Raw genomic sequence first — 24616 nt, 5'->3', positions numbered from 1 at the left:
AGCACAATTTTTCATATCTCTGGTTGCATATAAAGTATATTCACAACATTCATATCTTCATACATGTATGTAAGTTGATAATATACATCTCATTCCACCATCTTTTTAACCCCTTGCCCCCTTCCTTCCCCTCCTACTCCTTTCCCCTATCTAGAGTTTGTCTAGTCTTACCATGCTCCTCCTCCAAACCCCACTATGAATCAGCCTCCTTACATCAGAAAAAAAATCCAGCATTTGTTTTTTGGGGTTTGGCTAACTTCATTTAGCATTATTATCTCCAACTCCATCCACTTACCTGCAAAAACCACAATTTTATTCTCTTTTATTGCTGAGTAATATTCCATTGTGTATATATACCACAGTTTCTTTATTTATCTACTAAAAGGCATCTAGGATGGTTTCACAGTTTAGCTATTATGAATTGTACTGCTATAAACATTGATGTGGCTGTGTCCCTGTAGTATGCTGTTTTTAAGTCTTTTGGGTATAGAGCATGGAGTGGGATAGCTGGGTCAAATGGTGATTTCATTCCCAGCTTTTTAAGGAATCTCCATACTGCTTTCCATATTGGCAGCACCAATTTGCAGTCCCACCAGCAATGTATGAGTGTGACTTTTTCCCCACATCCTTACCAACACTTATTGTTTGTGTTCTTAAAAGTTGCCATTCTGACTGGAGTGACATGAAATCTTAGAGTAGTTTTGATTCTCATTTCTCTAATTGCTAGAGATGTTGAACATTTTTGATATATTTGTTGATTGTCTTCTGAGAAGTGTCTGTTCAGTTCCTTGGTCCATTTATTGATTGGGCTATTTAGTGTTTTGGGTGTTCAGTTTTTTGAATTCTTTATATATCCTAGATATTAGTGCTCTAACTGATGTGTGAGTGGTAAAAATTTGTTCCCAAAATGTAGGCTCTCTATTCATCTCACTGATTGTTCTTTTGCTGAGAAGAAGCTTTTTAGTTTTAATCCATTCCATTTATTGATTCTTGATTTTAATTCTTATGTTATAGAAATCTCATTAAGGAAGTTGGGGCCTAATCCAACATGATAGAGATTTGTGCCTACTTTTTCTTCTAATAGGTGCAGTGTCTCTGGTTTAATTCCTAGGTATTTAATTCACTTTGAGTTGAATTTTGTGCACGGTGAGGGATAGGGGTTTAATTTCATTTTGTTTGCACATAGATTTCCAGTTTTCCCAGCACCATTTGTTGAAGAGGCTATCTTTTCGCCAATGCAAGTTTTTGGTGCCTTTGTCTAATATAAGATATATGTGGGTTTGTCTCTGTGTCCTCTATTCTGTATCGTTGGTCTACCAGTCTATTTTGGTGCCAATACCATGCTCTTTTTGTTACGATTGCTCTGTAGTATAGTTTAAGATCTGGTATAGTGATGCCACCTGCTTCACTATTCCTGCTAAGGATTGCTTTAGCTATTCTGGGTCTCTTATTTTTCCAGATGAATTTAATGACTGCTTTTTCTATTTCTATGAGGAATATCATTGGGATTTTGCTTTTAATTTCATTAAATCTGTACAATGGTTTGAGTATTATAGTCATTTTGACAATATTAATTCTGCCTCTCCCAGAACAAGGGAGATCTTTCCATCTTCTAAGGTCTTCTTGAATTTCTTTCTTTAGTGTTCGGTAGTTTACATTGTAGATGGTTTTTACCTCTTTTGTTAGGTTGATTCCCAAGTATTTTATTTTTTTGAGGCTATTGTAAATGGGGTAGTTTCCTTTCAGAGAATTTGTTACTGATATCCAGAAATGCCATTGATTTATGGGTGTTGATTTTGTATCCTGCTACTTTGGTGAATTCATTTACTAGTTCTAGAAAATTTCTGGTGAATTTTTTGGGTCTTCTAAGTATAAAATCATATCATTAGCAAATAGTACTAATTTGAGCTCTTCTTTTCCTATTTTATCTCTTTAATTTCTTTCATCTGTCTAATTTCTCTGGCCAGTGTTTCAAGAACTATGTTAAATAGCAGTGGTGAAAGAGGGCATCCCTGTCTTTTTCCAGTTTTTAGAGGGAATGCTTTCAATTTTTCTCCATTTAGAATGCTGTTGGTCTGTGGCTTAGCCTAGATAGCTTTTATGATGTTGAGATATGTTTCTGTTATCCCTAGTTTTTCTAGTGTTTTGAACATGTATGGGTGCTGTATTTTGTCAAATGCTTTTTTTCATCAATTGAGATGATCATGTGATTCTTAGTTTTAAGTCTATTGATGTGATGAATTACATTTATTGATTTCCGTATGTTGAACCAACCTTGCATCCTTGGGATGAACTTCATTTGATCATGGTGCACTATCTTTTTGATATTTTTGTATTTAATTTGCCAGAATTTTTTTTGAGAATTTTTGCATCTATGTTCATTAGAGATATTGGTCTGAAGTATTCTTTTTTTTTGTTGTGTCTTTGCCTGGTTTTGGAATCAGGGTGATATTGACTTCATAAATGAGTTTGGAAGTGCTTTCTCTTTTTCTATTTCCTGAAATAAATTGAAGAGTATTGGTATCAGTTCTTCTTTAAAGGTCTTGTAGAACTCGGATCTATATCCATCCAGTCCTGGGCTTTTCTTGGTTGGTAGATTTTGATGGTGTCTTCTATTTTGTCACTTGAAATGGATCTGTTTAAATTGTGTATGTCATTCTGATTCAATTTGGGCAAATCATATGACTCTAAAAATTTGTCAATGCCTTTGATATTCTCTATTTTATTAGAGTACAAGTTTTCAAAATAATTGCTAATTATCTTCTGTATTTCTGTAGTGTCTGTTTTGATTTTCCTGATTTATCATGAGTTTTTTTTGATTTTCAACATTAATGAGTTTTACTTATTCCAAAAATTCTTATACATATATTTACATAGTGTTTACCCTTTTTTCACCTTTTTCTTTCATTTTGTTTTTCAGATTCATTCTTTTATTTATTTATTTATTTTCTCTATTGGTAATTAAATGTTTTACCACTGAACTATGATCCTCACTTTCCAACCCTGTTTATATATTTTTTTCCATTTTTTTATTGATTGTTCAAAACATTACAGAGTTCATGATATATCATCTTTCATACATTTGACTCAATTGGGTTTTGAACTCCCCAAATACATAATGCAGACTCACTTCTGTTACATACTCACATTTTTACATAATGGCATATTAGTGACTGTTGTATTCTGCTACCTTTCCTATCCCCTACTATCCCCCCCCCTCCCCTCCCATCTTCCCTCTCTACCTCCTCTGCTGTTGTTCAATTCTCTCCCCCTATTTTCCCCCTCCCCCTTGCCCCTCATAACCTCTTATAATTTTGTGTATCACTGAAGGTCTCCTACCATTTCCATATGTTTTCCCTTCTCTCTCCCTTTCTCTCCCCTCATTCGTCTTAGTTTACTGTTAGTCTTTTCCTCATGCTCTTCCTTCCTGTTCTATTCTTAGTGGCTCTCTTTATATCAAAGAAGACATTTGACATTTGTTTTTTAGGGCTTGGCTAGCTTCACTTAGCATAATCTGCTCTAATGCCATCCATTTCCCTGCAAATTCTATGATTTTGTCATTTCTTAGTGCTGCATAATACTCCATTGTGTATAGCTGCCACAATTTTTTTATCCACTCATCTATTTAAGGGCATCTAGGTTGGTTCCACAGTCTAGCTATTGCGAATTGTGCTGCTATAATCATTGATGTGGCCGTATCCGTATAGTGCGCTATTTTAAGGTCCTCAGGGAATAGTCCAAGAAGGGCAACAGCTGGGTCAAATGGTGGATCCATTCCCAGCTTTCCCAGGAATCTCCATACTGCTTTCCAAATTGGCGTCACCATTTTGCAGTCCCACCAGCGGTGTACAAGTGTGCCCTTTTCCCCACATCCTCGCCAACACTTATTGTTGTTTGACTTCATAATGGCTGTCAATCTTACTGGAGTGAAATGGTATCTTAGGGTGGTTTTGATTTGCATTTCTCTGACTGCTAGAGATGGTGAGCATTTTCTCATGTGCTTGTGGATTGATTGTATGTCCTCCTCTGAGAAGTGTCTGTTCAGGTCCTTGGCCCATTTGTTGATTGGATTATTTGTTATCTTATTGTTTAATTTTTTGAGTTCTTTGTAAATTCTGGATATTAGGGCTCTATCTGAGGTGTGAGGGGTAAAAATTTGTTCCCAGGATGTAGGCTCTCTATTTACCTCTTTTACTGTTTCTCTTGCTGAGAAAAAACTTTTTAATTTAAGTAGGTCCCATTTGTTTATTCTTGTTATTAACTCTTGGGCTACGGGTGTTCTATTAAGGAATTTGGAGCCCAACCCCACAATATGTAGATCGGAGCCAACTTTTCCTTCTATCAGACGCAGTGTCTCTGTTTTGATATCTAGCTCCTTGATCCATTTTGAGTTAACTTTTGTGGCTGGCGAGAGAAAGGGATTCAATTTCATTTTGTTGCATATGGATTTCCAATTTTCCCAACACCATTTGTTGAAGATGCTATCCTTCCTCCATTGCATGTTTTTAGCCCCTTTATCAAATATAAGATAGTTGTAACTTTGTGGATTAGTCTCTGTGTCCTCTATTCTGTACCATTGGTCCACCTGCCTGTTTTGGTACCAGTACCATGCTGTTTTTGTTACTATTGCTTTGTAGTACAGTTTGAGCTCTGGTATCGCTATACCTCTAGATTCACACTTCCTGCTTAGAATTGCTTTTGCTATTCTGGGTCTTTTGTTTTTCCATATGAATTTCATGATTGCTTTATCTATTTCTACAAGAAATGCCTTTGGGATTCTGATTGGCATCGCATTAAACCTGTAGAGAACTTTGGATAATTTCGCCATTTTGATGATGTTAGTTCTGCCTATCCATGAACAGGGCTTAAAGACAAGAACCATATGATCATCTCGATAGATGCAGAAAAAGCATTTGACAAAATACAGCATCACTTTATGCTCAAAACACTAGAAAAACTAGGGATAACAGGAACTTACCTCAACATTGTAAAAGCTATATATGCTAAACCTCAGGCTAGCATCATTCTAAACGCAGAAAAACTGAAGGCATTCCCTCTAAAATCTGGAACAAGACAGGGATGCCCTCTATCACCACTTCTATTCAATTTAGTTCTCGAAGTACTAGCCAGAGCAATTAGACAGACAAAAGAAATTAAAGGGATAAAAATAGGAAAAGAAGAAATTAAATTATCGCTATTTGCGGATGACATGATAATATACTTAACAGACCCAAAAGGATCTACAAAGAAGCTGCTAGAGTTAATAAATGAATTCAGCAAAGTGGCAGGATATAAAATCAACACGCACAAATCAAAGGCATTCCTGTATATCAGCAACAAAACCTCTGAAATGGAAATAAGGAAAACCACTCCATTCACAATATCCTCAAAGAAAATAAGATACTTGGGAATCAACCTAAAAAAAGAGGTGAAAGATTTATACAATGAAAACTATCATGAGTTTTTAAAATTTGAGTTTTCTTTCTCCTTTGATAGCATGGTTAAGGGTTTGTCAATTTTATTTATTTTTTCAAAGAACCAACTTTTTGTTTAGTCAATTTTTTCAAATGTTTCTTTTGTTTCAATTTCAATCAGATTTTAATTATTTTCTGTCTTCTCTTGCTTTTGTGTTGATTTGGTCTTCTTTTTCTAAGGGTTTAAGATGTAGTGTTAGATTATTTATTTGTTGAGTTTTTCTTCTTTTAAGAAATGAACTCCATGTAATGAACTTTACTCTTAGTAGTGCCTTTATAGTGTCCTAGAGATTTCAATATATCATATCAGTGTTCTCGTTTACCTCGAAGAATTTCTTAATCTCCTCCTTGATGTCTTTTGCAACTCCTTGCTCATTCAATAGCATATTATTTAGACTCCATATGTTGGAGTAGTTTTTATTTTACCATTGATTTCTAATTTCTTTCCATTGTGATCTCATAGAATGCAGGGTAGTATCTGTACTTCTTTGTATTTGTTAAGAGTTGCTTTGTATCATAACGTATGATCTATTTTAAAGAAGGATCCACGTGCTGCTGGGAAGAAAGCGTTTTAATTCATTGAAGGATGAAATATTCTATATATGCCAGTTAAGTCTAAGTTATTAATTGTATTACTGAGTTCTATAGTTTCTTTTTTAATGTTTATTTTTTAGTTGTAGTTGAACACAATATCTTTATTTTATTTATTTACTTTTTCATGGTGCTGAGGATGGAACCCAGGACCTCTCACATGCTGGGAAAGTGCTCTAGTGCTGAACCACAACCCCAGCTCCTCTATAGTTTTTCTGTTCAAATTTTGTTTGGAAGATCTATCCAGTGGTGAAAGAGGTATGTTAAAGTCACCCAGAATTATTCTATTGTGGTGAATTTGACTCTTGAACTTGAGAAGAATTTCTTTGATGAACATAGATGCTCTGTTGTTTGGGGCATACATATTTATAATTGTTATGTCTTGTAGTTTGCTCTCTTATACCATCCTTAAATTCACAGAAAATTTTAATTATGTACATATGAACTCCTTCTCTGTCATTTCATCTGCTGTGCTGGCCATGTATTCTATAATTATGTGGTATCTTTATTTGTTTGGGGCAATTTATTCCCTTATCTTTTCATGTTGCTTGTTTGTCTTCTTTTCTAGCTCTGTGAATCCGAGGTGTTACCATTTTTATCCTATAGGCTTATAGTGTCCCTGAAGAGTTCCAATACCTCACCTTTGAGGGGAAGAATAATGTTAACTGATTTCCAGTATAAAAAAATTACCACCTAAAAACAAATAGTTGTTATTAAGATATTTACAGTTTGGTCACAATGTACAGAAATGGTGAATTCAATTATTATCTACAAAATAATCAGTAGGTTTGTTGTAATAGGGTTTACAGTTTCTGATGATGGACAAAGATCCAGGGGTGAGGAGTAGGATGATATGCTTGGAGGTATGAGATGAGGATATAGAATTATTATATCTTAAGAAGTGTGAAAGAGAAATCTAAAGAAGAAGGTTAGTAGCAGGAGAACAGAGAGGTAGTAATTTTGGGTAGATAGGTAAGAGGGAAGACAGTAGAGTATATAAGACAAATATACATATTTATTAAGAAAAATTTAAAAATGTTAAAATAGTAAAAGTTGGAGAGAAAAAAAAGAAAAAATAAGTGAGGAAAAAAGTGTATACCACACAACTATTAGATTGTACAAATGAACAGTTATCCACGGGATGTAACTTTCTTAGATAAATCTATAAGTGATTGAAACAAATGAAGTAAAATTATGATAACTGCAATATTCTTTATCAAACAGCTATCCTTACTGTTACCTTATGTTGCATTTTGCTTGTGAAACATTATTTCCTGGACCAAGCATATCATAGCACTTCTGCCTCATAGTTGCCAGGTAATACCCTTAGACCCTCATAGATTTTTCTCACAGGAGTTTCAAATTCTTTTAGGAACATGGAAAAAATTGTGGACTGTGCTATTTCAGGGATAGAGATAGCATTGCAAGCTGACTTCCATTTTCCACCATGTTTTGGATGTCTCATTTCAAGCCTCCCAGCCCCTATGGATACTTGCTCTGGCACTGGAGACAAATAAAACAAAAGGAAAATTTTCCGTACTCACAAGACTTTTAACACCAAATGTGTGGATCTTGTTTCACACACTAATAAATGTTCCAATTCTGTGTATATCAAATGGATATTCTATAGTTTAACTCAATTCTGAAAGTAACTGCTAGGAGTTAGTGTCAGACTTTATAGGTTTAGCCTCAGTCCAACAAGACAACCTTAATTCTACACCCCAGCAACAACTTATGTATTCTGGGAGTATTCACACTTCTTTCTAACTTGACTATAAAGTTGGGGTTTATTACAACTCTCTCCCCACTCACATTCAATTATTTCTTGGAATGGCCCACAAAAACTCAGAGAACATTTTCTTATGTTCATCTATTTATTACAAAAATACAGATGAACAGCCAGATAGATACAAAGCACAAGGTCTGGAAAGGTGGAGAGCATAAGAGCTTCTGTCCTGGTGGAGTAGGTGTGACTCTCCACACACATGGATGCCTTCAACAACCCTGAAGCCTTACAAATTTGGTAGCTCAGGAATTGTTATGAAGATTTCATCACATAGGTATAATTGATTATTAATTCAATTTTCATTTGTTCCTCTGACCACTCCCCCTGCTTGTGTGGAGAATGGAGAGTAGGGTTCCCTCCTCAAAATTTCAATCATGGGTTGCTATTTTTGGTGACCAGTCCCCATCCTGTAGCTGCTCAAAAATTCACCATGAGTTGCCCAGAAGGATCTTGTTACCTGGGATAATCAAGGAATTTATGAGCTCTACATAAGATGCTCCTATTACCTCCATCACTCAAAAAATTACAAGGGTTGTTCGGAGTTCTGTGATAGGAACTGGGACCAGAGACCAAGTACACATTTTATAATATTATAGAAATGAAGTGGAAATCTTAGTCATGTTTGTACAGGGTCAAATCCTTCTTAAGCCAGTTATCTGTGGTGGATCTTGGGCAAATTACTTAGCTTCTCTGGCTTAGTTTTCTCATTTGAAATGTGAGGAAAACAATCCTTTGTTGATAAGGATCTTATGGGATTTAATAATGTTAGTATGAAATGTTTATACCAAGGGGCTAACCTGTTTGATGTGCCCATTTTAACCTTATTAAAAAGTTGATATTCTCATATATTTAATGGTCCCCCAAACCAACCTTACTTTAACTCTTTTTTATTGCTATCCAATTATCAAGTCCTATCATTCTTCAAAATGTCTCATTCTTGTTTTTTTAGTCTATAATTTTTGTTAAGATTCCTGAAAGAGTTTTAGAATGAGCATCAGGCTTTAGGGATGCTGTGATTCAGTTGGGCACATTAATTGGTTATAAAACAAAGCTGAAAACAATTTATCTTCAGGTTGTGCTAAAATCCCTCACAAGCTCAATAAAATACTACATGTAGTGAGAACTCTCACTGGAATTTCTGTTCAAGATAACAAAGAAAGAGAATGAGAAACTCACTAATAAAAGTGCAAAAAATAATGGGAAGGAGTGACAACCCACAGAAAAGGTTTTAATAAATTTTTGGAAGTCTGGAGATATAAGGCATCATAATGAAAATTGAGTCACCCAGGAGGGAGCCACTATTAAGCAAGCTCCTGTGAAAATGTTCAACTGATGGGTAGCTGTTCTTTAGGGTGGAGACCCCCAGATTTAGCTTGTAGAGAGAGTTAATATAAAGAAAAGCAAGTGAGACTATTAGTGAAAATAACTTTACAGAATGCCTGTACCCAGTGACCTCATTCTGTCCTCATTTTGAAATGGCCTTTTGCCAGAACTCCTTCTATTTTCAGGGTTTGCAAATGGTCAGCAGCAAGGGACATACCCTATATGGGTAGGATATTGAACCTTCCATCTCTTAGGAAATCTGGTTTACTGAAACTCCAGGAATTAGTTGGAAAATAAACACAAAATGTAATTTGGTGGCTTTTATCTAGAAGCAAAACAAGTTTGACTAAAAACTTTACAACTACCGTGAGACCAGTACTTTGCCTTTGTTATTTGTTCAGTCTTGAAAGAGACACGAAAAACACAAATGTCATGAATGGCTCTCTGAGAAAGAAATATTGACCCCTGCTTCTCCTTTCCCAACCTCCATGAACTAAAAATCAACCTATAGCTATTAGAAACATACAATTGGTGAAGGTCTACTTTAGTCAGCTTAGCTTCTCTGTGACCAAAAGACCTGACAAGAACAAAGTCAAGGAAAAATCATTTATTTTGGCTCATAGTTTCAAAGGTTCAGTCCATGGTCAGCTGACTCCAGAGCTCTTGGTCTGAGGTACAGGAGAACATTCTTGTGGAATGGTGTGGTGGAGGAAGGTAGCTCAGAACATGGCTTCAAGAAGCAGAAAAAGAGAACTGTGATCATAAAGGACATAATATAGACCCCAAAGGCCCACTCCTAGTGACCTACTTCCTTCAGCCATACCTGATCTGCCTATAGTTACTGCCTAGTTAATCCAAATCAGTGAATTAATCCACTGATTAGTTTTTACCTGTTATAATCTAATCATTTCACCTTTGAAATTTTGGGGGATTGTCTCACACATGAGCTTTTGGGAATCATTTCATATCTAAACCATAACAAGATCCATTAGAGAAATGTACAAAAATGATATTGTTGATGTTAAGTGAAAGAAAGAAAATGCCCTACTCAGGGAGAGAAAAGGAGATTTGTTCTACTTTCTGTAGTTGAGGACCTACACTCAAATTGTTCTTGTAGACCAAATACCTTCTTGGTCTGAGAGGAACTCTGGGATCCTTGTTCCCTCATTTCATAGTCTTTGACCAGTTTGTGTAAGTGGACTTGAAGTTCAGTGCCTTGTTTCCCACACCAATTTATCATCATGTCTGAATTATTTGCTTGGACTTGAAAACATGCTTTGTATGTGGTAGCTTTCTCTTCTTGGCATTTGATCCTTGGTCTTTATGTTTAAACCATTGAGTGATCACTGTGAACTATAACATGGTTAACCCACCAAATTTCATTCTCAAAAACTCACTTTCCTCATATCATTGTTGACTAGGATTTGCCCTGAATCCATCACATCCTATGAACATTGCTGGTTTATCTGCTTTTCTCAAATACACCTTACTAATAAGCCAACTTCATTTTTGATTAGTTTCTGAACTTCAATTAGATTTGTTGTTCTCCTTTTTCCATGCTTGATGGATTATATTGTATTGTTTTCTGATTGGTCAGTAAATTCTTTTTATAGTTTATAAATGGTTATGCTTTCTTAATTGAGTTATGTTTTAGGAATTATACTTTCCCTTAAGAACACCAGCATAATTTACAATAACCAAATACTCATGTAAGTGGATTCCATCAAATTCTGCAATTGACCTCAAATGGTCAGAAGAGTTTGTTTCAAAAGAAATCATGGGATCAATTTTTTGTCCCAGAGATGATGCATGTAAAAAAAAAATTGATTTCTCCTGTACAGAGCTGATGACTATGACTGGAGATAACCAAAAGAGTCTCCAATGTCTTTTGAATTACTTGTTCTTGATGTTTTTCTCTGGGCCAAAGTTCTTCATCGTGCAAGTAACTAACCTCCAGCAAGGAGTTTATTTCTATAACTTTGAAATTAGTTGAAACGTGACCAGCTTTAATTTTTTCTTTGACTCTTCCACCAATCCAGTTCAGTGTAATGGGCATTGGTTGAACTGCTAGTGCGATTTTAGGAGCTGAAGATATTGGTTAATGTGTATTGACTGTGTGGTGTTTGTCCTCAAAATGCTGCTAAATTAGTGTATGAAACGGTAAATGAATGAATACTTTCATGAATAATATGGCAAGTTATCCACAAGTTTTTCCAGGTATGCTAAAAATGTAAATTCCTTCCCTTTTTGTCATTTTGTTTTCATTGCAAACTCTCATCTCACCAGGATAGCTGAATATTCCCATCCTGGCTTTGGGGAATTCCACTCTGTGGTTGTATTAAGTTCCTGGAGGTTGTATGTTGGGCCAGTGTCTTACAAGGGGGTCTAAAGGCAAGCAGTTTGTTTTCATGGTCCACCTCAGTGCCTTTCTTCAGTTCTGGCCACCCTCTGATGCTTCTGAGCTATAAGCCACAGGAATATTTGTCAAGATGGCCCGCAGTGTTGCCTGGTCTAGAGACTCTTCGTCCTGTCTTCATTTTAGAATCCCCCAAATTGTCAAGAAATATCCGTGCCTGAGCCTTCAACTCACCCTTGAGGTAATGATTTAATTGGTTTTGGAAGTAAGATTTAGTGTTTTTGTTTGTTTGTTTTTAAAGTTCCCCAGATGAGATTAAGTATTTTTTGAAGCTGTCCAGTTGACTCTAATCTACTGTTCATTTTCAAAACCACTGGCTTGATGTTCCCATACCATTTCATTTTATGACCTCCAGGCTTCCAGGACCTACCTGTAATGCTGCTTTTCCTTCTGCTCCAGACTCAAGTAATCTTGTTATCCTGTACAAGAAAACATATCACAATGCTGCCAACATGTTTAGGCAAGGGGGCCCCTGTCTCCTGGACCCTACAAGTTATAAAGATATACCATGTGAGAGTCTCTATTCCTTGGGACCTGATGGGTCTGCACTGGTTGTGCGTGGTTGTTACTTCAAAGCATATACTTTTTTGACTAATATCCTATAAGTCTAAAAAAATATTTTCTCTGTGTTTCTGTCCCTAAGTTCTAGAAAGTAAAAGAGGAGAAGGTTTGTGGGTCATGTCACTGCTGGTCAGAAAGGGACAGTGGGTGTACAAAAGAATTCCAATAATGGAAAGGTGTAGGTAAAAGAAGAAAACAAATGATTTGTAATTCTTTCTCTAGGACAGTTGGATTGAAATAGCTTCTTATCTAATGAATTAGAAAGTATTGCTTTCTAGTAGTTATGAACAAATTATTTGCTTCACTATATAATTAATGGTTCCAGTGGAAGGGTCTCAGCAGAGAGTTTGATATTCACAGCGTTTGTACATAAAGGTCAAACACCCTATAATATTAGTTTATATTTCCTTTGACTCTTTTACATAGATAGGTCTACATGTAAAAAGAGTGCTAAATTATATTTTTTTTATACTAGCAACTAGGTATAAATGGAATGTTAGAATTGTAAATAGTGGAATTTTATGAAAATGTTTCATATTTTTTCATCAAATTTTTAAAAATTAAATCATTAGGTGGAAAAGATAGTTTTAGTAAAAGTTGAATAGTTGCTAGATGACATTTTAGTTTAACTTTGTAGATAATTTTGGATATTTTTGGAAAAATAACTTTTTGAAATATTTTTTTATGATTTAGCAGACTTTTTAAAAAAATATCTGTAGAGCAAATTTAGGTTTACAACAACACTAAAAGGTAGGTACAGAGATATTCCAATACTCTTTGCCTTTATGTATGCATAGACTAACTCATTATCAAAATCTCACTGTGGAGAGGTATGTTTGTTACAAACATATGAACCTATGTGGACACATAATCATCTCAAGATCGCACTTTACATTAGGGCTCGCTTTTGATGTTGAATCTTCTATGAGTGTTCAATGAATATATGATAACATATATCAATTATTGTAGTGTCATGAAGAATGATTTTGTTGCCTTTAAGATCCTCTGTGCATACCAAGGCATCCAAGCTCTTCTCTAACTAAATAGCAAGCAGTGATATTTTTACCATGAGTAGTTTTATCTTTTCCGGAATATTGTATAGTTGGAATCACACAGTATGTAGCCTTTTCAGACTGGCTTTTTAAACTTTGTAATACACATTTAAGTTTATTCCTTGTCTTTCCATTGCTTGATAGTTTATTTCTTTTTGGTGTTGAGTTACATTCCACTGTCTGGATGTACTACAGCTTATGTATGAACTCATCTCATGAAGGACATCTTGACAGCTTTCACTTTTTGGCAATTATGAATAAACCTCCAGAAACATTCATGTGCAGATGTTTGAGTAGACATAAATTCTCAATTCCTTTGTGTAAATTGTTGGCAAGATGGTATAGTAAGAGTAACACTAGCTTTGTAAGAAACAGCCACTGTCTTCTAAAATGGTTGTATCATTTTGCATACCCACCAGCAACAAATGATAGTTCTTATTGCTTCACATCTTCATCAGCATTTGGTATTATCAGTGTTCTGGATTTTGATCACTCTAATGGGTGTGTAGTGATATCTCATTGTTTTAATTTGCAATTCCTTAATGGCATATGATGTTTAAAATCTTTTCATGTACTTATTTGTCATTTTCCTTGGGGAGGTTTCTGTTCACATTTTTAAATAAAGATAATTGATCTTTACAATTTTTATAATTGCTTAATTTTATAACTTTATGAAAGTATATTTAAAGTTAATTGACTTTGAATACAATTAGAATACAATTTTTAAACTAATGTCAATAGAACAAAAATCTTGTGACAATTTGATTAAAACAGCTGTTGTACTAAAAGCAAGAAAAAATTTTAGGGAAAATGTTTGTAATAGATTATAATGTATTTCAAATTTTATCATTAATCAAAATATCATTGCTGTAAGAACAGATACATATAAAATTTTACATAATCATACCTGATATTTTGTGAATGTTTTAAAACTTAAATATTAGCTTCCCACATTTTTTCATTATGAAGGTAAATTTTCAATATATGAGGATAATACATTTTGTTTAACAGTACAAAAGTTTTAATAATTTTATATAGTTCTACATGTATTATTGGGGGTTCAGATTTTATTCTTTTCTTGATCTCTATGAGTGTTTGGAGTGGGACTAAACCCTGTTCTCCCCAACTAGTGTAGACACTGTGTTGTGCACCACATTCTCCCACTCCAGGAATATAGAAAGCAAAATCCATTAAGATTATTTTGGCTTTCTTTTCCTCACTAAGGCTGTGAGCACACAGCTCAATATTTGTTTGGACAGGAAGAAAAGGAATGGGAAAAATATAGAAATGCAAAGATTTTTTAAAAAATAATATTTATAAATATTACCTAATCATACATAGATAAAGGTATGAACAATATCCCATGAAGCATGGAGAAGTAATAACAATCAACACATGATAAACAGTCAATTTAGAGGGATCCTGTTGTGATTCAGAGGTCAATTTGTAAGTGAATTTTTATTTAGTTATTTTTAATTAATTTATTTATTTTAATTAGGTATATATGACAGAAGAATGCATTTTGATTCATTGTACACAATTACAGCACAACTTTACATTTCTATGGTTGTACATAATGTAACATCACATCATATGTGCAGTCATAAATATACTTAGGGTAATGACGTCCATCTCATTCCACCATCTTTCCTGCCTCCATGCACCCTATCTACCCACCCTCCCCTTTGCCCCCAATTCCTCCATTTTTCCCATGCCCCCCTCCTCATTATGGATCAGCATCACTTATGAGAGAGAACATTTGGCTTTTGTTTTTTTGGGATTGGCTTACTTCACTCAGTATGATACTCTCTGACTCCATCCATTTACCTGCAAATGCCATAATTTTATTCTCTTTTAAGGCTGAGTAATATTCCATTGTGTTATATACCACAGATTCTTTATCTATTCATCTACTGAAGGGCATCTAGGTTGCTTCCACTGTTCAGGTATTGTGGATTAAGCTGCTATGAACATTGATGTGGCTATTTCCCTGTAGTATGCTGTTTTATAAGTCCTTTGGGTAGAGAAAAAGGAGTGGGATGGCTGGATCAAATGGTGGTTCCATCCAAGTTTTTTAAGGAGTCTCCATACTGCTTTCCAGATTGGTTGCATCAATTTTGCAATCCCACCAGCAATTTATGAGTGTGCCTTTTCCCCCACATCCTCACCAACATTTATTATTGCCTGTATTCTTGATAACTGCCATTTTTTACTGAATAAGATGAATTCTTAGAGTAGTTTTAAATTGCATTTCTATAATTCCTAGAGATGTTGAACATTTTTTTCATATATTTGTTGGTCAGATGTATATCTTCTTCTGAGAAGTGTCTGTTCAGCTCCTTAGCACATTTATTGATTGAGTTGTTTGTTTTGTGGTGTTAAGTTTTTTGAATTATTTATATATTCTGGAGATTAGTGCTCTATCTGATGTGTGTGTGTGGCAAAAATTTGCTCCCCAAATGTAGGCTCTGTGTTTACCTCATTGATTATTTCTTTTGCTGAGAAGATTTTTAGTTTGAGTTCATCCTATTTATTCATTCTTTATTTTATTGCTTATGCTTTAGGAGTCTTGCAGACACAGATGAATAGATTGGATTTAAAAAAGACCCAACTATATGTTACCTTCCAGGGACTCATCTCACAGGAAAAGACATCCAAAGACTGGAGGGAAAGGCTGGGAAAAAACATACCACTCACATGGACCATGTAAACAAGCAGGGTTTCCAGACAAAGTGGACTTCAAACCAAAGCTAGTGAAAAGGGATAAAGAAGGACATTTCATAACGCTTAAGGGATTTATACATCAACAAGACATAACAATCATGAATATCTATGCCCCAAACAATGGGGCACCTATATATGTCAAACAAACCCTTCTGAAATACAAGAACCAAATAGACCACAACACAATAATACACCTCTCTCACCACTGGATAGATCTTCCAAACAAAAACTAGACAAAGAAACTATAGAACTCAATAATGTAATCAATAACTCGGACTTAAGAGACATATGTAGACTGTTCCATCCATCAACTAGTGAATACACTTTCTTTTCAGCAGCACATGGTTCTTTCTCCAAAATAGACCTTATGTTATGCCACAAAGCATAATAAATAATAAAATCAATAATCAATAATAATAAAATAAAAAATCAATAATAAAATTAAAAAGATAAGCTATCCAACACCTGGAGACTAAACAATATGCTATTGAATGACATATGGATAACAGAAGATATCAGGAAGGAGATTGAAAAATCTTAAGTGAATTTTTAAGTCACAGTTGTGTATCCTGAATCATGAGATGTCAGTGTACTAAAGATGACACCAAATGATCAGCTAAGGTTTAAGAAGACAACAGTTTAATAATTAAATAAAATATGCATGAAGTTGTGTCTCAAAAATGTGAACATTTTCTAAGAAATGCAGTGTTGGTGATTTTGCAGTTGTATGGACATCATTGAATATGCTTACACAAACCTTGATGATATAATCTGTTTTAGTCAGCTTTTTCACTGCTGTGAGTACAAGCCCAACCAGAACAATTGTAGAGGAGAAAAAGTTTATTTGGGGATTTAGGGTTTCAGAGGTCTCAGTTCATAGACAGTAGCCTCTATTCTTCTTGGCTTGAGGTGAGGCAACACATCATGGCAGAAGAATGTGGTAGAGGGAAGTGGCTCACATGATGATCAGTCAGCAGGGAGACATCAAGCTCAGCTCACCAAATACATACCCCCAAACATGCTCCCAATTACCCACCTCCTTCAGCTACACCCTGCCTGCCTTTAGTTACCACTCAATTAACATAACAATATTCTACTAGATGCGTAGACTTTGTACTATATAGCCTAGGCTACAAACCTATATAGCATGTCATTTTCCACATATTTTACAGATGTGTATGATGGTATAGATAAAGTGGGCAAATGTAACACAATGGTATGTATTCATATATCTAAACATACAAAAGGTATAGTAAAAATGCTAGTAAAAAATAATAGGAGTTTTTCAGTTCCTTTGTAATGTTATGGGATCACCATTGAAGATGCAATCCATCATTGGCCAACTTTTGTTATGTGGCACATGACTATATAAACGTACATGTATACATTATATATGTGTATGCATATACATATGTGTAAATACATATAAGACATATTTCTTTAGCATATTTTCTACTTACTGAAGTCAAGAAATTCTTTAAATATGGTCTTCTGGTTACTTCTGTAGGATGGAGTTTCCTGGCCACGCCATATTAGAGTATATGGAAGTGTGTTTAGGGAATAGTTTTCTTTAACAAGCACCCTATGTTCTTGTGGCATACAAGAGCTTTAAAACCACTATGCCAAAAGCTCAAAGAAGATTATTCTGTTGGGTTACAGAGAAAGAAGAGGCCAGAGTAATTGAAGCTCAAAAGATCTATTGTGGTTTATTAATTCAAACCTGAGGTTCTAAAACCCAGCTCCCAGGGAAGTGACAAGGGAAATAGGGAAGACGAGATGAAGACACAAAACATTTGGAAAATAAATATATTTCTTATTGTCTAGACATGGGTGTTTCGGAAGATAAATCTTAAGACTTAACATTTTAAGTAATTATCCTAATAAAGTACCTAATGTCTTGATGTCACCCCTCATACACTTAATGCATAGACCCATTGAGTGTAACTGATTTGTCCAAGATCATACATATTCAAAGTGATAGACTCTGAAAGTGAAACCAAATCCTTGGTCATTAAGGTTTGCTGTCTAACTATGACTCACATGTGTTTCCAAGGTTTTAAAACTAAATGACTAAGAAAGTTTGTCTGCCATTAATATTGTCTTGAGGATCATCTCTATATATTAAGTAACAAGTACTGTACTAAGTGCTGGTATTAGAATGGGGGACACAATAAATATGCTATTTGGTCCCCATGCCATTCATTGTCTTTTTGATAAATTATAATATTAATGCCAGAGAAAGATTCTTCAGAGTGGTAAGTTGATGCAGATAAAGGAATGTGACAAGTTTTATTTTAACAAACACTGGTTTTGGTCATGTTTGTTTCATGTACATTCAAATTGTCTGGTTCTTTCTGCAAACCATGTGCAAGTATTGTTTTATGTATAGTAGAGGTCAAAAAATCGTGTCTATATACATTTTAGATAAGGGAAAGAAAGGAGAAGAGTAAAGGGTGAAGAGAAAGTTTATATATGAGATACATTAAACATTGATTTTCAGCCAAGTGACTGCTGGCCTATGGGTAAGACTATACAGTTGTTATACCAGATGGAACACAGTTATATTTGGGGGGCATGTTTTTTATCAAAATTGAAGTCTTTCTCCAGAAAAATGTGCTTTTTTTCTATGAGGGATTATTTTTAAAATTCTTCCATCCTTTGGATGGAGGCAAAACACAAAGGCAGTATTGGCTATTCACAGCATATACTTGTAAATTGTCTGTTAGCCAGGTTTCTTCATGGAGATAGAGAGTGCGACTTTGTCCCTCCTTATAATGGGAATAGCAAAATCAATCAACTTGGACATACTATAGGCAATTTTCAGCATGAAAACTGATATGCATTGGTTCGAAATGAATTTATTCTCTAAATATTTGTGCTCATAAAAAAAGGTTAAATGAAAAGACTGGCCATTTCAAGATAGACTATTGAGAAATAATATAATCAGAATTATTTTAGAAAATTTAGAAAGACTCCCTGAACAAAATACCTGTAGATGAAAATTGTCATATTTCTGTGACTGCTTTAATGCACATCTGAGAAACTTTTCTTTTTCCTCTGGTGCAAGGAGTAAAGTGCAGTGCAGGGTCTTGCATTTGGCAGGAAAACCCTCTATCCCCAGCCCAATTTTTTTCTTCTCTTGAAGAAAACTCTCATGTTTGGGAGAGGGTTGGGATTTTATATGCTCATGTGATAAAATCTACTCCTTTTTCTTTCCTCTGAAATATAGAAGAATGAACCTTAAGGAAAATTTTTAAATTATAATATTTCCTAAATTATTAGTAGGAAAAAAATCATAGTGTCTTTTTTTAACCATTCTGAGGTTTGAATAATAAAATACAGAATAAAACTATGAAATCAAATTCTGATTATAGAAGGATAGAGATTTTTATTTCTTCTTGGTTTGTAAATTTAACTTAAAACTAAAAAAGAAGGAGGAGAGGGAGAAGGATGAGAAGAAGAGGAATATATTGAATGATATTTTTGATATTTTCTAAGGTTTTTCTTTTTGTTAGTTCAGAGAACACAAAACTCCACAGTTTACTTACTGTGATTCTGATTTTGTCTGCACAGAGATAGCACACATATGCTACACTTAATCTGTACATTATATGAACATTATATTGATATGATTAATAATTTCCATAAGAGAAATAAAGTACACACAGATTAAATGTGATCAAAGTAACACAATGAACACTTCTTCAGTCACAAATGGAACATTTTATAAAGCCATTCTTACATTTCTTAATTATTGATATTTATTTATGAGACTAATTTTCTGTTTACCAACTGTCATTAATTCTGATGACTTTATGATTCACAAGCTCCCTTAGGCTTAAGATAATGACTTTAGTTAACAAATTGCAGAGTTCCTACAGTTTTTAGATTTGCCTCATAAACTTGTTATTCTACAAAGTCTTAAAGTGAAGGAAAGGATTTTTTCTTGAAAAGTTCCAACAGCTTAATAGATCCATGACCAAATTGTTCATGATCATAAGCCCCTGGAGAGTTGCCATGAAAAACTAGGCATAAATGGGAGCCCCAATGTTCAGCTTAAAGATTAGAAGTTCTGAGCAGACACATAGTTAGAACTTTATTATCCGAGAGTTCACAGTTCCAGGGGGAAATTAGATCTCTTCAGTTTCACTCTTCCCTAGAGACCTAATCACCAGTGAAAATAGTATACTCCATGGATTTACCAATATTTAACAACATTTCTCACAATTAGTTTACATGTCGAGTGAGAAAAACCCATGAGTACTGCTTAAACATACTTAGAGTTCTCTTATGAAGTCATTTGGCAAAGGCTTGTTATGCTCTGATTAGCTTATGAGTTCATTCTGGATCTGATAGAGTTTGGGGCATTGTCTGTCAACTTGCTAGGAATTAGGACAGAAAATGCCTTCGAATTGTCTTTGCTCATTTAACCATGTCACTGCAGATGTTCACTATTTTAATACATCTCTTAGTTGGGAGGCATACTCTATGTATAATCAATTAGAGATGTACGATTTTGAATAAAGAAGAAGTTAATAAGTAGATTAAAATGCTAAAGAGACATACTTTTTTTCAAGTGAGTTCCAAATTGCATATCAATATATGATTAATTGTGAGCATGAAAAGGTCATTTCAGACTCCCTAATAAGTTTATGCAGTGATAATAAAAATTTTCACAGCATACAGTTTATGAAGCAGTCTATAATGGTAATTTAACTTGTACAAATGATTATACATTATTTTTGTAATGTGCAAGAATGTCTTGGTTTGTTTCCTGTTGTTATAATAAAATACCTAATACCAGGTAACTTATAAAGAATAGAAGTTTACTTGGATCATGCTTCTGTAGGCTGAGATGTCCAAGAGCATGGTGTTGGTATCTGCTTGCCATCTGATAAGGACCTTCCTGCTGCATCACAAAATGACATATAGCCTATCATATGATGGGACAGAGAAAAGTATGCCAGTTTGTGTCTCTTTTCCCTTTTTTTGGTAAAGCTACTAATGCCATTGTGAAGACTCATGATTTAATCTAATTCTAATTACTTTCCAAAGGCCCCACTTTCAAGATTGTCAGTATAGGAATTTAAGAATTAAATTCTCAACACATAGACATTCAGAACACATTCAAGGCATAGCAATTAAATATATGAGAAAACTCTAAGTTTCCTTGAATGATTAATTTGTGTAAAATAATTATATAGAAATATTAGTAGTGTTTTCAAAAAGTGAAATGAAAAATTCAAGTCTTATTATTTTCTTTTCCCATCTCCTGTCTGCTCTCATTACTTTAGTATAAATGAGTTAGTAAGGTGGCAATGTAGTGTCATTTTAAATAAAAGATTAGTTTTTCCAGACAGATATGGGACTGTAGCACTGGATAGCTTCAGTGGGCACCATTCCTATAATAGATTCTTGAATGGTGCTCCCTAGAGTTCTACAGTACACACATGGGTGGCCCTACACAGTGGGCCTGAAGCGAGTAATGTAGAGACCTTATTAAACAGAACTGGGAAAAGTTATTGGGTCTCTCTGATACTTGATTTCCTTTTCTATAAAATGAAAATGATTTCACCTGTCAGATATGGTTCCTATGTAATTAGATGAGCTTTCACAAAAGTTTATTTCCATAACAACACTCAATGTGGTACAAACTCATAGTAGGTAGGTGCTTAATAACTGTTAGACCTGAAAGTAGATAGAAGGTAAGATGGAATTTAACAAGTGGTTAAGAAGAAAGCAAAAAAATGATGTTTGCTCAGAGGTGTAAAACCCAAACAAAAGGTCATTGCTGGCCTACTTTGTATAGATAAAACCTTTTGTTAATTAGATGATACACACACGCATGTGTGCACACATGCAAATATTTGCCGACATACACTCAAACATGCATTTGTGCACAAACAGCCTCCAAATTTTGGACACTTAGTTGAAAAATGCTAATTTCCATCATATGAATGTTAGACATTCACAAGAAAATATAAAACAGACATTTGGAAATTAGTTTTCTAGAGAAAGAAAAGATATTACAACAAAAGAAAAAGCTAGAAGGGTTGTGCATTTCAATCTAATAAAAATATAAGTGTAATGACAATTACTACAGCTATCAATCTTCAATAATTTGTGAAGAATCCAGCCTCGAATGCAATGAAGCTTTATAAGATTTGTGATTACAGAGTGTAAAATATAACAGATGCTACAATATTTAGATGCCTGCTGGCATTTACCTTTTCCTCTGCACAGTTCATTTCAACTATATGAAAATTTTATGTGTTATATAAAAGTAAAGAAAAAGAAATTTATTTGTAAAATAACCACAGGAGAATTGATAGTGTTTCCAGCAATGTGGTATTTGATTCTTTTGTCCAGATGAACTGTGCAAGAAAGTGGATAATTTGATGATATAGTATTATTTTCAGTTTTCATAAGGTGGAAGACATATAGGTCAAAAAAATAACATTGATGTTGAATTGTTACTTCATTTGCAATATTGAGAGCTGGTTTCTTAGAACGGGAGACCAACTGTTCACTTGAGAAATGGTTTTGCTTTGAGAATTACAATGGAAGGGTAATGCATTGCTACCATTGGAAAGATGGCCAATGTTAATATTTCAAAGACAAGTACTTAAGAGGCAAAACCTGTTTTTCTGTGTGTATGTGTGTGTGTGTGTGTGTGTGTGTGTGTGTGTGTGATTGTGGTATTGGGGTTTGAACCCAGTTTCTCTTGCATAGTAGGCAAGTGCTCTGTCAATGAACTATAACCCCAGTCCAACACTTGTTTGCTTTTTTAAAAATACATTTGTGGAATATCAAATGTCAGTCATCTTGCTTAAAAAAATTTCATTATCTATGATTGCACTGTAAACATGATATTATATTTCTGGTATAATAAAGCAAATTGTCTACTTTTGAAAATTTATGTTCCTTATGTTAAAAAGTTTTTTTTTAATTTCACATTGTATCTATATTTTTTCAGAAAAATAATTAGAAAATAATAAAAATTTTTCTAGATCTGCAAGCTAGAAACCTGTAAGTCATTTTTGACACCTTCATCTCCATTTTCCCAATATCCAATAATTCATGTTTCTATTGATTTCATTTTCTAAATGTCTGCTAAGTGTCTGCATCTCTACAACTATCACAAAGTTTCTAAAGACTCTCCTGTAATAACTCTCTACAGTCCAAAGTCTACTTCCTGACCTGGAAATCCTTTTTTTTTTTTTTTTTGTGGAATCAGTAATTTTTCCCATACCAGTGGCTTCAACCCAAAGTATGTGTATTCCTGGATGTGTGTAAGGTATACCATGCATACTGATAGTTTTAAATGAGTCAGTTTCCTGATCCGTAGTGTCCATATGGATTTTTCTTAAAAGTGGTCTCCTTCAAGAATGTGTCAGCAGGTAAGCCTGTTTCTTTATTCAATTTCCAGTTTTACAATTACACTACTTATGCTTTACAAGCAAAATAAAACCAGGTAGGTGTTCCTCCTACTCATTCTGATCCTTGTTGTGCAACATTGCATCAGTTATTAAAATCTCTGGGGCACCAAGAGAGGGATAATTTAAACTATCAGTGTCATCGAAGTCCTCTTTAAACAGGTGCCATTTTTTTCCCATCAGAAACACAATAACATATTTCTGTTAAGAGAAGATGTGATATTACAAAAATGGTACTTAGGCTTAGATTGTGGTATTCTGAATTCAGGTTTATTTTGTGGCACAGGATAACAGGATTCATGGCAGTTTTCTTCAACCATATCACCTCATTTTCTCCCAAATTTTTGCCTAGGAAGCATTGCTCCTTCAGAGGGTCTTAGAGGAGCACAGCAACCCAGAGGTGGGTGGGAAATATTGAAGGCATCAGTGTTTATTTCCTACATATGACAAACCAGGGGAGACTCTTTGTTTTATCAATCTATTCATCTTAATTTCTTTTTTGTCTCTGTTTACCTATCTCAGGATATTAAAGTTTTGAAAAAAGTAGTATAAAAATCAATTAATTCTGGTGTTTAAAACTCATATATCACCTGCTAAACCACTGCAAGCTTGGAGACTTTTCCTCAGTGATCTGATATTTCACCATGTGTCCCTTGGCAAACACCTGTTTTCATCCATATACTGGAGTGATCTTGGAACATATTTTCAATTGAGAGTGTACTTTTCAGTTATGGAAACTTATATTTCCTTGATGATGGCATTCTATCTTTTGTTGTTTTCTCTTTCCAGAATGCCAGTTAGCCAGATGTTAGACTTATTGACGGATACTCTGACTTTTAAAATATATTTTCCACTTTTATATTTTGCTCTACTTTTTGAGAAATTTTCTCTGTTTTTTCTAATCTCTTTTTTTTTAAAAAAATAAGACCATCCATTCTCATTTCATCGTTGCTGTGTTTATCTCTATGATTGTTTCTATTCTCATAGTAAAAAAAAAAACACATATGTTGAATCTACTCTCTTACCACCATGTAGACTGGTTAACTAGATGAATATTGTTATACAGCAAATCTCTAGAACTTTTTCATCTTTCATGACTGACACTCTGTACATCTGAATTGGTTAGGGTTGTGTAGAGAAACAGAACCACAAGAGTACAGCCATGTGCTGCATAAAAAATGTTTTGATTAACCATAGACTGCTTATGAAATGATGGTCCCATAAGATTATATGGCCCGGTTGATACTGTAGCT

The sequence above is a fragment of the Ictidomys tridecemlineatus genome, chromosome 7 (genome assembly GCF_052094955.1).
Source record: "Ictidomys tridecemlineatus isolate mIctTri1 chromosome 7, mIctTri1.hap1, whole genome shotgun sequence".
Taxonomy (NCBI): domain Eukaryota; kingdom Metazoa; phylum Chordata; class Mammalia; order Rodentia; family Sciuridae; genus Ictidomys; species Ictidomys tridecemlineatus.
This window is presented reverse-complemented; position numbering follows the sequence as displayed.